Source organism: Salvelinus sp. IW2-2015, linkage group LG36, assembly GCF_002910315.2.
Source record: "Salvelinus sp. IW2-2015 linkage group LG36, ASM291031v2, whole genome shotgun sequence".
Classification (NCBI taxonomy): Eukaryota; Metazoa; Chordata; class Actinopteri; order Salmoniformes; family Salmonidae; genus Salvelinus; species Salvelinus sp. IW2-2015.
In genome coordinates this window covers 38,967,325-38,979,627 of record NC_036875.1, presented here as the reverse complement: position 1 = coordinate 38,979,627, position 12,303 = coordinate 38,967,325, and the positions used below count along the sequence as shown (strand labels likewise).

The 12,303-nt window shown below is 40.4% G+C and overlaps 1 pseudogene; it reads right to left on the bottom strand.

The window, feature by feature from the left end:
• Nucleotides 1-9,942: 9,942 nt before the first annotated feature.
• The window catches only part of LOC111959516 (aryl hydrocarbon receptor-like), a 46,024-nt pseudogene continuing 43,663 nt past the window's right edge, over nucleotides 9,943-12,303 (bottom strand).

Sequence of the window (12,303 nt, the reverse complement as noted above, 5' to 3'; positions counted from 1 at the left end):
TCTCAGAACTAAAGGTGTGAGAGTGTCTGGGAAATAATTTTACTTTATTCTTTCAAGTCTTCACTGTTATTTTATTTAACAGTTAGGAAGAGATTGACTGCATCACTACTGGTCTTTGTGTGAGGTATTGATGTGTTGGAAGGGACCGAACTGTCTGTTCAAGCAGTTGGCACACAGTTTGGACACTCATCGGTACAACACTAGACGTGCAACCAGAGGTCTCTTCACAGTCCCCAAAACAGAGGCTGGGAAACGCACAGCTTTAAATAGCCATGACTACATGGAACTCTCTGCCACCCCAGGTAACTCAAGCTAGCAATAAACCAGTTTTAAAAAACTGATAAAAGAACACCTTACTACACAAAGGGGACTGTGAAGAGACACATTTTATATATCTTGTAGTGTAATTTGCAATGTATTAGACCTAGATATTATGTGTATATACGGACATTTTAGGCTGTGACGTTTTTAAATGTATGTAATTCAGTCCTTAGCTAATAATGTTCTAAGTACTAAGTCATGTGGACCTCAGGAAGAGTAGCTGATGCTTTTGTAGTGGCAAAAAAGACCCAAGTATCAGGAACATATTTGTTCTGCTGGAGAAATAATGTAAATGTTCTAATTTATTTTCACAAATAATAAAGATGTTATTGCATTGCCAAAGTTTTGAGTTTGATTCCCGCTGGGGGCAAATATACTAAAATGTATGCAGTTACTGTACTGTAAGTTACTTTGTATTTAAGATATATATATATATATATACAGTACCAGTCAAATGTTTGGACACCTACTCATTCAAGGGTTTTTGTTTATTTTTTACTATGTTCTACATTGTAGAATAATAGTGAAAACAAACTATGAAATAACAGATATGGAATCATGTAGTAACCAAAAAAGTGTTAAATCAAAATATATTTTAGATTCTTCAAAGTAGCCACCCTTTGCCTTGATGACCAACTCAGCTCATAGGGATAGGAAAGAGAGTACAAGCCAATATCAGGATGCATGTTTTGTTAGAGGTGTCGGGTGTACAGTGCATAGCAATACATCTATAGCTACAGTGAAGTTGAACTATTTCAGTAGATGAGGACAAAGGAGAGGACGAATATATAATCTCGGTTTCAAGACGACTATAAGAGCTGATGAATAGGACGTGAATGGTTGGAGGAAACTACTGGAGGAAAACAAGGCTAGAGGGAGAAACCCACCAGAGGTCAAATGTGATGAAAGGTCACGATGATGACTGGGTGACAAATATTTACATTGGCGACGTCAACGCAGCCACAACAGCATGACAGCTGTAATTGAATACAGACTACGTGGGCAGTTCTGGGGAAAAACTCGGAACACTTCAAGGGATTTTCGGACTAAATCTTAAAGTAAAAATGTGTTAAGAGAAAAGAAAGCTGTTTACCAGGATCTGGAGAGAATACTATAAGCTCATCCTTAACCCCTGACCTATACATGTCACCTTGCCTAATGTAACCTTGTTGTTCTTGTGTTCACGTGGCAAATCCCTCCCAAGTCATACTTCGACATTCCAAAAATCTGATTGTTTGTGGCCGTTAGACAAATGTCTAATATTGAAACATCAAGTTGATTCCATGATAAATATCTTGAATACCCTCCAATGACATCAAGTTGATTCCATGATAAAATATCTGTTGAATACCATCCAATGACATCAAGTTGATTCCATGATAAATATCTGTTGAATACCCTCCAATGACATCAAGTTGATTCCATGATAAATATCTGTTGAATACCCTCCAATGACATCAAGTTGATTCCATGATAAATATCTGTTGAATACCCTCCAAGACATCAAGTTGATTCCATGATAAATATCTGTGAATACCCTCCAATGACATCAAGTTGATTCCATGATATCTACGTTGCAGTGCATCATGTTCCAGTTCTAAGGCCCCGTTTGTCTTCTCATGCTGGGAATGCAATGGCGTAATAAATCCCACCCGAACGTCCAGTCTCCAGCCCAGTAGTAAGTGGGAACAGAACAGAGAACGGGATATATTTGGGTGATGATCACTCGTCCCAGCCCCTCTGCTTTCCCCCTCCAGTCTGTAGGACACACAGCTAATTGGGCGGTCATTATCTCATAAAGCTGAGACGAAGATCACGTCTCTAAATGGAGCATTATATCCATAACAATGTCCCTTGCGCATACTTGGTCTTGTTGGCTGCTTTTTTCCTTGTTATTTCAGTATAGGTTGAGATGGGTGATGTCTGAATGATTCCTGTCTTGTAGGTCAAGAGCAGAAAGACCCATCTCCCCTCCCTAGTCGTCATCAGATCCAAAGTGAGGTCCACTCCGCCTCTCGTTGACATACAGTACATTCTGAAAGTATTCAGACCCTCTTTCCACCTTTTGTTACTGTACGTTACAGCCTTTTTCTAAAATGTATTAAATACTTTTTTCTCATCATCTTACACACATACCCATAGTGACAAAGCGAAAACAGGTTTTTAGAAATATATATTATATATACTATATATATTATTAAATGCACATATATATTAAATTATATATATGATAAAAATTCAATAAATACAGAATACCTTATTTACATAAGTATTCAGACCCTTTGCTATGAGACTCGAAATTGAGCTCAGGTGGGATCCTGTTTCCATTGATCATCCTTGGGATGTTCTACACCTTTATTGGAGTCCACCTGATGTAAATTCAAGTGATTGGACATGATTTGTGAAAGCACACACCTGTCTATATAAAATCCCATAGATCCCACAGTTGACATGTAACCAAGCCATAGGTCAATGGAATTGTACGTAGAGCTGGGAGACAAGATTGTGTCTAAGGACAGATCTTGGGGAAGGGTACCAAAATGTTTCGCAGCATTGAAGGTCCCCAAGAACACAGTTGGCATCCATCATTCTTTAAATGGAAGAAGTTTGGAACCACCAAGTCTCTTCCTAGAGCTGGCCGCCCGGGCCAACCTGAGCAAACGGGGGAGAAGTGCCTTGGTCAGGGAGGTGACAAAAACCTGATGGTCACTCTGACAGAGCTCCAGAGGTCCTCTGTGGAGATGGAGAACTTCCAGAAGGACAACCATCTCTGCAGCACTCCACCAATCAGGCCTTTATGTAGAGTGGCAGACGGAAGCCACTCCTCAGTAAAGGCACATGACAGCCCACTTGGAGTTTGCCAAAAGGCACCTAAAGGACTCTCTGACCATGAGAACAAGATTCTTTGGTCTGATGAAACCAAGATTGAACTCTTTGGCCTAAATGGCAAGCGTATGACTGGGAGAAACCTGGCACCATCCCTACGGTGAAGCATGTGGTGGTGTAGCATTGTGCTGTGGGGATGTTTTTCAGCAGACTAGTCAGAATCGAAAGATGAACGGAGAAGTACCAAGAGATCCTTGATGAAAACCTGCTCCAGAGCACTCAGAGGACCTCAGACTGGGGCGAAGGTTCACCTTCCAACAGGACAACAACCCATAAGCACACAGCCAAGACAACGCAGAAGTCTCTGAATGTCCTTGAGGGCCAGCCAACCCGGACATGAACCTGATCGAACATCTCTGGAGAGAACTGAAAATAGCTGTGCAGCTACTCTCCCCATCCAAACTGACAAGGCTTGAGAGGATCTGCAGAGCAGGAATGGGAGAAACTCACCAAATACAGGTGTGCCAAGCTTGTTGCGTCATACCCAGGAAGACTCAAGGCTGTAATCGCCACTCAAGGCTGTAATGGGTCATGAGCCCCATAGGTCTCTGCTTAGCCACTAACTTGGGGGAAAATAGTATTATGGAGTGTTTGCTGAGCCACTAATCTGGGAAAGAGTATTATGGAATGTTGTTTAGTCACTAACTGGGGTAGGAGTATTATGGAATGTTGTTTAGTCACTAACCTGGGGGTAGGAGTATTATGGATGTTGTTTATCACTACCTGGGGGAGAGTATTTAGGAATGTGTGTTTAGTCACTAACCTGGGGAAGGAGTATTATGGAATGTTGTTTAGTCACTAACCTGGGGGTAGGAGTATTATGAATGTTGCTTAGTCACTAACCTGGGGGTAGGAGGATTATTGGAATGTTGTTTAGTCACTAACCTGGGGGTAGGTATATAGGAATGCTGTTTAGCTACTAACCTGGGGGTGAGAGTATTATGGAATGTTGTTTAGTCACTAACCTGGGGGTAGGAGTATATGGAATGTTGTTTAGCACTATAACCTGGGGGTAGGATTATTATGGAGATAGCCAGAAGCGTAACCATGGGTGATGGACCATCACAATATTGTGACTGCTCTTCCCCCCTTCTTGTCGCAGGAAGCAATAGATCATCAGGAACCCCAGCAACCCGATCCATGGCCTGTTCTCCCCGCCTCCATCACTCAGACGGGGGCAGTAAGGAGCATCATGCAAAAACGTCAGACCAATAGCTTCTTTCCCCAGACCATCAGGCTGCTGAATAGCCACCACTAGTCAGCAATCTGTTCCCGTCTCCCTCCGGCTCCCCAAACTACCTGACGCTGCTCCCCATATGGACATTTTACTCCCGTCCCCCTCAGCGGACATTACCCTGCTCCCACCCCCATGAAATTTATCATTGTTACAGTTGTAAATATGTGTATTATTATTGATTATTGTCCCATTCTTCTCTTGACCTGCACAGGTGGAGCTCGGAGCGTAAGAATTTCACTGTACCCTGCAATTACATCTGTGACCCTGTGCATTGTGGACTAACATACTACAAACTTAAAAGTCCTTCCCACTCCACCCACATGGCCTTTGTTCCCCTCTGGCGGCCCGCTGATCACAACGCATCATGGTGAGTACTGTGGGCCGASACGAGGCTCCTCAGTCTGGGTCACTATTAAAGCTGAAACGACAACGACAAAAGAAGCCTCGTCAGCGAAACCAAATGTATCTTTTGTCTTTTGAAAAGCCCCGACCAAGCCAAGGGCTGTAGAGGCTACTGGGCACAGAAAGATGCAACAAACACACAACAGAAAGCAGCATGCTCAAATACTGTAGTCAGTTTTCCCTCTGTCGGTGACATCTAGTAAAAACTCTTATTTTACCAAAATAATTAAAGAGGACTAGAGCCGTCCTTCTCAAATAAGAAGGGGTTTACTCAGCCTTACCATGTCTGGTTTTAGGCGGGGATATGACGGGGGAAAAAGCAGCCCTGGCCAACTCTGAAATCCCAAATAGCAGTATGAGTATGGAGGGAAGAGGACAGTGAACAGGCCATGCCTTTAAAAGCCTGTCTGAATACTTCTAAAGTACTGCTGCAGTAGAGCAAGGGCCAAAGTTCAAACCATCATAAAGAGCTATTTTAGTCTGCCTCTTTCATGTGATTCATGCTTTTCATATTTGTCTCCATTGGACACAGTAGTTATCTTTCAGATGACTCACTGAATATTATAATAATACATGGGATTTATATAGCGCTTTTCATGGACCCAAAGACACCTACCATGCAAACTTGTATTCAAACTTTAAAATGTCAGACTTGATTTGGCCTAACAAAAAATGTATCAACCCCTACAAAAATCTGCATTAATTATAATCCACAATAATTAACATTTCCTGTTGCTGCAGGAATATTTTTCTGCTGTGAGTAACTGGTCAAATGAAGATCCTATATCTGTATGCCAAAAACCTTTATTAAAGACAAAACTCGCTTGAACACATTTGTCAAATAATATTAAAGTATCAATGTGATTTAAAAAATCCTTTATTTCAAAGGACCAAAATAATACATTTGAAACAAGTAGTCAAAGGCCATGGGTCAAAATGTATCTCATAACTACATCTGTTCCTGTTAGCATGTTAAAATAAATTCTAAGTAASTACATTAAAGATTCAAAATAAAGTTCTCAGTATGTTAAATGAGTTGAGTTTCAGTAGTATGGCACCAATTTGGAATATCAGAAGAGTCCAACGTTTTTTTGTGACAGAGAGTACATGTACAGTGTATTCGGAAAGTTTTCAGACCCCATGACTTTTCCCACACTTTTCCCACATACTGTACAGCCTTATTCTAAAATGGATTAAAATGTTATTTTTCCTCATCAATCTACACACAATACCTCATAATGACACAGTAAAAACCTTTACAGTAATCACCTTTACACACAGTACCAGTCAAAAGTTTGGACGCACCTAATCATTCCAGGGTTTTTCTTTATGTTTACTATTTTCTACCTTGTAGAATAATAGTGAAGACATCAAAACTATGAAATAACACATATGGAATCATGTAGTAACCAAAAAAAGTATTGAACAAATCAAAATATATTTTATATTTGAGATTCTTCAAAGTAGCCACTCTTTGCCTGATGATAGATTTGCACACTCATCATCCATTTAAGAATGTGTTCTTGGGGACCTTCAATGCTGCATAAATGTGCCTCGACACAATCCTTTCTCTGAGCTCTACAGACAATTCCTTAGACCTCATGGCCTGGTTTTTGCTCTGACATGCCACAGTCAACTGTGGGACCTTATATATAGACAATTGAATTTACATCAGGTGGACTCCAATCAAGTTGTAGAAACATCTCAAGGATGACCAATGGAAACAGGATGTACCTGAGCTCAATTTCGAGTCTCATAGCAAAGGGTCTGAATACTTATGTAAATAAGGTTTGTTTTTTTTGCAAACATTTTCACTTTGTCATTATGGGGTATTATGTGTAGATTGATGAGGGGGAAAAATTATGTAATCCATTTTACAATAAGGCTGTAATTTAACAAAATGTGGAAGAAGTCAAGGGGTCTGAATACTTTTTGAATGCCCTGTACAATGCAAATGGAGTCAACACAAGAGTTTGATAAGCAGATAAGTGAAATGACGCAGGACTTATTTACAATTTTTTTTACAAAAAAGTATTTAGTCGAAGCCCACCTAAAATTGTGAAAGTTTCCCCACTTAAAAAGATGAGAGAGGCCTGTAATTTTCATCATAGGTACACTTCAAACAGACAGACAAAATGAGAAAAAAAAAATCCAGAAAATCACATTGTAGGATTTTTAATGAATTTATTTGCAAATTATGGTGGAAAATAAATATTTGGTCACCTACAAACAAGCAAGATTTCTGGCTCTCACAGACCTGTAACTTCTTCTTTAAGAGGCTCCTCTGTCCTCCACTCGTTACCTGTATTAATGGCACCTGTTTGAACTTGTTATCAGTATAAAAGACACCTGTCCACAACCTCAAACAGTCACACTCCAAACTCCACTATGGCCAAGACCAAAGAGCTGTCAAAGGACACCAGAAACAAAATTGTAGACCTGCACCAGGCTGGGAGAGCTGAATCTGCAATAGGTAAGCAGCTTGGTTTGAAGAAATCAACTGTGGGAGCAATTATTAGGAAATGGAAGACATACAAGACCACTGATAATCTCCCTCGATCTGGGCTCCACGCAAGATCTCACCCGTGGGGTCAAAATGATCACAAAACGGTGAGCAAAATCCCAGAACCACACGGGGGGACCTAGTGAATGACCTGCAGAGAGCTGGGACCAAAGTAACAAAGCCTACCATAGTAACACACTACGCCGCCAGGGACTCAAACCTGCAGTGCCAGACGTGTCCCCCTGCTTAAGCCAGTACCATGTCCAGCGCCCGCCTTTGAAGTTTGCTAGAGAGGCATCATAGGTATGATCCATAGAAGAAGATTGCAGGAGGATGTCACATTTGGTCACATGATAACCAAGAATAGAACCTCTTTTTGGTTAAAAACTCAACTCGTTGTGTTTGACTGAGCGACAACAGAATGCTGAGTTGCATCCACAAGAATACAGCCAATACCTTACTGTGAAGGAGCATGGGGTGTAAACATCATGCTTTGGCCGGCTGTTTTTTCTGCGAAAGGGAACCATGTACGACTCGATCCGTGTAAAGGACAGAAATAGATGGGGGACCCATTGTACTCGTGCGCTATTCTGAGTGAAAAACTTCCTTCCATCATCAAGGGCATTGACAGATGAAAACGTGGGCTGGGGTCTTTCAGCTATTGACAAATGATCCCAAACACACCGCACAATCCGACGGGCAACGACAGCGAGATGACTCTCTAGTCGATAAGAAGCATTTCAGAGGTCCTTGGAGTGGACCTAGGGACAGCTCCTCCAGATCTCAAACCCTATAGAAAATCTTTGGGAGGGAGTTTGAAAGTCCGTGAATTGCCCAGCCAACAGCCTTAAAACTATCACTGCTCATAGAGGAGATCTGCATGCGTAGGCAATGCGGTCCAACAAATACCAGCAACAGTGTGTGGAAAACCTTGGAAGACGTTCACAGGAAAAACGTATTTGAACCTCTGTTGCTATTTGCCCATAAACAGAGGTAGTATAACACATAGTATTGAGATAAACTTTTGATTAATTGACCCCAAATTAACTTACTTGTTACCCACGCTCATAATTTGCAAATAAATTCATGAAAAAAATACCGATACAATGTTGTTATTTTCGTGCGATTTTTTGTACCCCTCTATTTTGTCTGTCATAGTTGAAGTGTACCTATGATGAACATTACAGGCCTCTCTCATCTTTTTAAGTGGGAGAACTTGCACAATTGGTGGCTGACTAAATACTTTTTTGCCCCACTGTACATGTATTTCTCAAAACCATTGTTTACACTTTATTTTTTTTATTTTTTTTAAATCATATTGTTAATAGGCCACATAAATCATATTAAATATATCCAACATTTTCATAGTACAAAAAGAATGGGGAAAGAAACCAAGTTGATTCTGAAACCACTTGTATCACATTTCAACTTAAAACACAATAAATGACAATAATGGTAATAATAACAATAATAATGATGATAATTATTGTAACTACAAGGAAATCTCTTTTCAGCATCTCCATGATGAAATAATTATATTTAGCATTACTGCCTATTCATGTAGTATTTACATTCAACATGGTATCCTTCCAGAAGAGACCGTTATAAAACTTGTTTGGTTTTCAGATTTGTCAGTAAACTGTCATTAGATCAACATCATAAGACTGGAATAGTTGCTGGCAACGTTTCGAATCTGACGATATACAGTACTTCCCATCTCACCAAGATGGTATCTTGTAATGTATGTTAGAGGACTTGAATCACAAATGAATGAATACTGAATTCAAAGCARCCTTCAGCTAGATGAGTCACAGTTGACCTTAGTATTGGACAAACACTCTCACAGAGGTACAAGATGTCAACGACAACAACAAGATRATAATTCAAGTGAACAAAAATATGACAATTGTACAGAAGTGTGAGGACATCAACCTGAAATATAATACCACAAAAATAGAACAAAAAGACAACAATTGTTACAGATTTCCCAACCTCAAATATTAAAATGTAAAAGAAGGTCCATCTCTGTATCATTTTTTGGGGACCTAAATAATCCTAGTTTCCCTGACCGACTACCGTATCTGCATCACTGGGTGCTTGAAATAAAGTGCAGGATATTCYAAACCRKTTTTTCCTTCTTCAAAGCTTTACATGACTTAATCTAATATTCTGAAACAAGTCATTAATGTTAGCCAATAGAGGAAACTCATGAGCACTGGACTTTGAAGGTTCCATTTGAAGGTTCCATTCCTGTGTGTCACAACAATGTGTCACAACAAMTCATAAAGATGATGGTGCCATAAGCATGTATACATGCAGGGTTAGGTGGTGTCTCCATGACTACCAATGACTATGTTATACTTCCACCAGGACTAAAAATATATATATATTTTTTTACATAAACAAAACACAGAAACAATGCTTCTAAGACTCTTATTTTCTTCTGAGTTCTTTCAAAAACAGAATAAAACTCAACTTTATCGCTCCGACGTCATAYTGTAAACAAAGGACTCAAATGATAATTATGTTATTATGAAACATCAAACCCAACCAAACAAAAGTACCAAAAATATTTAGGCCTAAGTGTTGCTTTTGTTTCCATGTTGTCAACTAGAGTAACAAGCTGGTCCAGTGGTAGGGTGGGTGGCTGGGAGCCTCCAGTCAGTTAGTGTTCCCTGGAGGTCCCCAGTCAGAGGTAAAAGCCTGAGGTCTGGGGGTCTGGGAGGCTGGAGAGTGTCAGGGCAGGGGAGCTGGCCGTTAGAGGGCACCACACCATTCCCATTGGGCAGAACACAGCCTCCTGAGTAGGTCCCGTTTAGAATGCAGCCATTTTCCATCTGAGAAAAGAGGAAGAAGAAGACATGGAGACAATGAAGGGAACCTGTCTTTCAGCTTGTGAATGGTATAACGTTGATGTTTGACTACCAGCAGCAGATTGACACGTGAAATACCAATGACTGTATTGTCAGCAATATTGGCAATTTAATAAAGAGCTGTTGAAAGATACATTCTCAATATCAAACATCATCAATCTAAAAAAAGATTTTAACTTAAGCTTCCCCATTTTGTGATTTGCAGTATTAATTATGGAAGTTATTTGTGAATGAATGGTGATTGTAATGATTTATCTAAACACATTGYGGCCCTGAGTAGCACCTCCTGTCCTGGTGTGAACTATGGAACCTTACTGTGTCTACAGAAACCCGTTGTCTTAAATCTGCAATTAAGTGCTTGTCAGTTCCCTTTAAATAGTGGCCATTAATTAAATGCTACAGTCTTAGAAAAAAATGGTTCCAAAAGGGTTCCTCAGTTGTCCCCATAGGACCACTCTTTTTGGTTCCAGGTAGAACCCTGTTGAGTTCCATGTAGAACCCTCTGTGGAAAGGGTTCAACATGGAACCCAAAAAGGTTCTACCTGGAACCAAAAAGGTTCTACCTGGAACCAAAAAGGGTTCTACCTGGAACCAAAAAGGGTTCTACCTGGAACCAAAAATGGTTCTTCAAAGGGTTATCCATATGGGGGGACAGCCGAAGAACCCTTTAAAGGTTCTAGATAGCAACTTTTTTTCTAAAAGTGTACTGACCCTGAACAAGTGCCACAAAAGGGGTGCAAAAATAACAGTATACAAACTTTATTGTTGAATAATCATGAGGAGGGGAGGAATAATGATGCTACTGTTGACAGGAGGAGGAGTGAAAGTAGGAATCTGTCAAGGAACAGTTAGCACCAGATGTCAGTGTTGAAGTTAGAGGGCTTCTACTGTGTGTTGTGTCTTACTGTATGAGTGGCCATTTACGTAAACTCCATTATGTTCACTGAAGACACTGTCCAGCTTGCAAGGCCTCTGAGGCCCTCTGTTAGGGACCATTGTCCCAGCTTTGTTGTATCCGCCACTGTTCCTCAATCAATATGAAGATTTTGGGAAGAGGTGTACATATGTAGAATCTTAATTTGATCACCCTGTTGCAAGATAACAGGACATTTAAAATGTTTAGTGTATTTGAGGTTTAAAAGGACCTCTGATTGTCCCTTACACAAAATGTATCAACCCCTTCAAAAATGTCTATTAATTATAATCCACATAAGAATGTACAATTCCTGCTGTAGCAAACTGAGTTTGTCACGATGTTCTTCTTGACAGAGATTGGGACCAAGGGCGCAGCGCTGTGGCAAAATACATCTTCTTTTACTTGAGAAGAGGAGAGAACACACAAAACACTATATATCAAAACTAACATAACACAACAAACGGACCGTTGAAGCTAAATAACGTAAGTGCACAGCACAAGCAACAAACGTTCACCATAGACAATACCCACAAAAGAGCCTACTGCCTATGGCTGCCTTTAAATATGGGCTCCCAATCAGAGACAGATGAATGACAAAGCTGTCTCTTCGATTGAGACCCAATTCTAGCGCCAGCGCATAGACCGATAAACTAGACAACCTCACTCTTCTCTACCCCATACAACATTACAAAAAACACCCCTAGACTGTTAAACAAAAACACACAAAGACAAACCCACCCAAAACTCACGCCCTGGACCAACTAAGGATAAGAATGAACGGAGAAAAAGGAACAATAGGTCGAGGAACTCGTGACAAAACTGGCTCAAATTAAGATCCTACATGTATAAAAATTGATGAACCCGTGTGCAAATAATCTAGTTCTTAGGCAGTGCATATTCAACTAGCAGACCCATAACCCTAACCCTTACCTCAGCCCTAACCTTAACCCTACCATTAATCATAGCCTTACCTCAGCCCTAACCTTAACCCTACCATTAATCGTAGCCTAACCTTAACCCTACCATTAATCGTAGCCTAACCTTAACCCTACCATTAATCGTAGCCTAACCTTAACCCTAACCTTAACCCTACCATTAATCGTAGCCTAACCTTAACCCTACCATTAATCGTAAACCAGCCCTAACCTTAACCCTACCATTAATC